Source organism: Solanum dulcamara, chromosome 6 (assembly GCF_947179165.1).
Source record: "Solanum dulcamara chromosome 6, daSolDulc1.2, whole genome shotgun sequence".
In the NCBI taxonomy this organism is placed as follows: Eukaryota; Viridiplantae; Streptophyta; class Magnoliopsida; order Solanales; family Solanaceae; genus Solanum; species Solanum dulcamara.
The window spans coordinates 37,801,674-37,806,233 of record NC_077242.1 but is presented as its reverse complement, the minus strand read 5'-3'; positions in this window follow the sequence as shown (position 1 = coordinate 37,806,233).

Here is a 4,560-nt window from a genome sequence, read left to right as displayed (position 1 = left end):
GTCCACATTCATCAATGAATACTTAGGGAATGACCAAACTGCCCCTAACTTAAAACTAGATCCGACCACCTGGATGGACCTTCACTATGGCCTGTGATGGCCAATACAGGATGTGGTCTTGATGGACGTAGGCTAAGAACTCAAAGGTGGGTTGGCCACCACGGAAGGCATCATGGCCCACAGTGGGCACTACAGACCATTGTCTCTTTTATGAGCCCCCAATCCATGGCCTTACCAAGATAGCTCACCACAAATGGTAGTGAAGAGTAAGGCCTGTGGTGGAATTTGTGGTCATCACTTAGTGACAAAAAGCTGAGTTTTCTAGGGAAACTTCCTTGGAACCTTATTTTCTGACTTTTCGACTTCTAGGATCTAATAATTCTGAGGCATCCGATATTTGTTTGGGTTGTGTTCTGATGTAGCAAGGAAATATTATAACATATACATTAAGGCAAATTTAGATGTATGAGCGCAACTACCCCACTGATGATTTAGAGTTAGTAGTGGTAGTTTTCACGCTTAAGATCTAGAGGCACTACTTGTACGGCGTTCATTATGAGATCGTTATAGACCACCAAAGTCTTTTGTTTATTTTGATCCGAAAGAGCTCTAAAAGAGTTAAAAACTCAATTTTGTACCATCCAAGAAAGGAAAATGTAGTGGTGGATTGTAATATCTCGCAGGTGTAAAAGTCAATGAAAGTTGAAAAGTTATCGAAAATATTTTGGTACAGTGATCTATGAGCCCATATACGAGTTGTAAATGGTCGTATGGGCCATGGTAACCAATTGTGGTTATCACTAGAAATTTTAGGATTTTGGTTCAAGGATTTATAAGCAGGAAGTATGGCTCATGGTTGAAAATACATGTCACATTTAGACTCGTGGAGTGGAATTTAGAAACTTTATAAATTCTAAACCTTAGGTCTCAATGTACTAGCCAATAGTACAACTTGTAAAAGGAACTACAAGTCGTAGTTGGTCTCATGGATCCAATCTTCAGAAATTTAGATTTTCATTACTTGACATTTATGGATAGATTCTACGGTCATACAAAGTTTTACGAGTCGTAGTTCATGCTAGTGGTTTTTTCTTCAGAGACTTGGTGATTTTAGTAAATTGGAATTCTACGAGTTGATAGTGCGGTCCGTAGAATATTCTATGAGTCATAAATAGGTATCGTGGTTTGAAGATAAGAAATCCAGGACTCTAAGTCAACTTCTATGAACAACCTTCTATATCCCGTAAAGTGGCTTATTATCCATAGATGGGCTCGTAAATACTGTTCGACGGTTATTTCCCAAGTATATTTTAGTCTTTATCCACTATTTTAACGTTATTATGTTGTTTTGGTTTGTTTTAAGTGTGATTTAAGGTTTTTATCAACCTAATCCCTTATTTTTTAGACTCCCACCGCAAAATAAATTTCTTCTCTCTCAAGCTTCTCTCCCAAGGCAAGAGCAAGATCTCAAGGTTACAGTCTCCTTCTCCTATTTTGATTAAGGCTTTACTCAAGGTATGTGGAAAATTCATCAATGGGCTGCTCTTCACCCATTGAGTCCCAAAGTAACCTGAATTTTTCAATTAAGTTTCTTACCCAATTCTAAGATTTTTAAGATTTTTCTATGGGTTCAATTGGTTACAACTTTTCATGTCAATATTGATCTTATTATGCATGATTTGATCATAATTCAGTGTTTTCAATGATTTTTACATAAACCCATGCCATACAAGTATTTTAATTATGAAATCAATCATTGAGATTATGCATGCATTATGAATTGAAGAATTAATGAACTAAGGATGCTTTTGAATGTAGTGTCAACATGATTTTATCCGATTAGGTTTGTTTTGATTGAAGTATTCATATTATGAAGGATTTTTATGATTTAGCCACTTCCAATTGAAGTGTGGTTTTACTATGAAAAGACTATCATGATTTAGATGCTTTCAATTAGGTGTCTCTTATGAATTGATTATGTTAATAAATCCCGTTATTTAAAAGGAGTTGTTCTTAGTATTTTGAGTCTTCATGAATGATTTGGTATTACTAGATTCTTACCATTTAAAAGACTAAGAATATGAATATGATTTTGCATATTTTTTCTATTGGGAGTTTACTTAGCACCAAGTTGGACTAGTGACGATTACCTAGGTTCCTGAATAATGTGCCCCCATAGGATTGTACCGATTGGACATTAGCTAGTGGATCTACATAAGCTTAAGAACATGGTCCTTACCTTGGCAAGTAGGACACTCTCTTTTAGGTGTGGGAGCAGTACACTAAACTCCATATTATAGCTCACATGATTTATGTCGATTAATGGTATCTCTCACAAAAAAATGATATCCTCAAATAGCTTATATTTTATACGGATATCATGATGTCTACGTATAATATGATTTTTAGAATATTGCATTGACCTTGTATTATGTTTTTTTGAACTCAGCTTATCATATTTTGTCATGTTTTTTACTTGGTCATGAATTATCATATTTTCAGAGTTATCATGTTATTATGTCATGTTCATTTGTGTTCTCCATACTCAGTACATTCCATAGTACTAATCATATACTTTTGCATTTATTGTCTCATAATATAGGTTATGACACACATCTTTTATGTTGCGGGTAGTATTGGATCCTATACACTTGCTTATTGCTTCGTGAGTGCTCATGCTTTGAGGACATACCTCTTATGACTACTTCTTCAGACCTAACTTTACTTTTAGTCTTCAAATATTATAAATAGAAAGAGACTTATTCTAGCATCTCACTTATGGTATAAGCTTTTCAGATATTAGTATATCCGCGTATGTTGAGGTGTACTAAGTTTTCTATTATGTTATGTTTAGACTTTATTCTATTTTCATGTTATTTAAATTCAGGATGTTATCTGTGAAGCACGCCACATCTATGAATGGGAGGCTATGAGACATTTAAGAAATACTTCACTTCTTCCATACTCTTCATCGTGCGATAGAGTTTAACTGTATAAGGTTTCCTTCTAACTCATATTTTATCCATTTCAGAACTAGGCCTCCAAGGAGAGCTCCATTGAAAAGGAATGTAAATATGAATGAGGATCAACAAGCCCTATAAGTTCTAGTTAATCCTTTGGTCGAGAAAGTTTCAAATGCTAAATTTTGGGCTATTTTGCACGTATTGGCCCATTTTATGAAAACATAAGCTAATAGAGAGGTTTTATCTCCGATAAACACAAATGTTGGTACGTAGTGACAAGTGTTCGAGACTTCACAAGGATGAATCTTCCAGAATTCCATGGTTCTAAAGTGGGTGAATATCCACAAGAGTTTGTTGAGGGGATTCTAAAGATCATGGACATTATGGGTATGACTCCGATTGAGAAGGCAGACTTGTCCACATACCAATTAAAAGGGGTTGCTTAAGTTTTTTTTACTCAATAGAAGGAAGAGAGGGTATTGGATGTGGGTCCTTCGAGTTGGGACAAGTTCAAAGGTGATTTTCTAGAGATGTTTTTCCCTCTCGAGATGACAGAGGCAAAAGTTCAAGAGTTCATAAATCTAAAGCAAGTAATATGAGTGTGAATGAATACTATTTAAAGTTTACTTAATTATCAAAGTATGCTCCGGTGATGGTATACGATTCCAGAGCTCATATGAGAAAATTTGTTTATGGTATTTCGGAAATGATGGTCAAAGAATGTAGAACCGCTATTATGATAAAAGAGATGGGCATCTCAAAGTTTATGACTCATGCTTAATAGATTGAAGAAGAGAATCTTAAAGAGAAAGCTAGGCAGACTAAGACTGCTCTGATCGATAAGGGTGACTACTCTTATCAGAAATTTGGTTTTATTGGTCGTTCTTAGTTTAGACAAATTTTATTTGGCCCGACTTCATCTATTATTCTGGTTCAGAAATTTAACAAATATAGGTTTTCTAACCTAAACCTCAAGGGAATTCTCCAAGTGGTTAAACATTCCCCGCATGTCGGATGTATGGGAAGAACTATCTAGGAGATTGCTTAGCTATCTCGGGTGTATGTTTTGGTTATGGTAAGACTAGGCATGACTGGGGGATTGTCCTTCATAGTCTAGTAATGGTGGAGATGTTAGTCGTCATACTTAGCCTAGTGATCTTTAGGTTGGCCGACTCAGCAAGGTATCACAATTATTCTAGTGGTGGACAGCGCCAAGGCTGGTTTTATGCTCTATAAACTTAATATGATCATGATTATTCCCCTAATGTGGTCATTGGTATGTTACGAGTCTTTTAGTTTAATGTTTATGCCTTTTTATATCCAAGAGTGAATTTTTCCTACGTGACTCGTTGTGTTGCTATAAAATTTGATATCACCCTCGAAGCCTTATTAGAGCCCTTCCTAGTCTGTACTCCTATGGGTGACTCACTTTTAGCTAAATGGGTATCTAAAAATTGTTCGATCTAAGTTTTTTAGAGAAATCCCTCAGTTGATCTTGTAAAGCTTGACATGCTTGATTATGATGTTATTATTTGCATAGATTGACTACCTTCATGTTATGCTTCTATTGATTGTAAAACCAGTGTTGTAAAGTTTC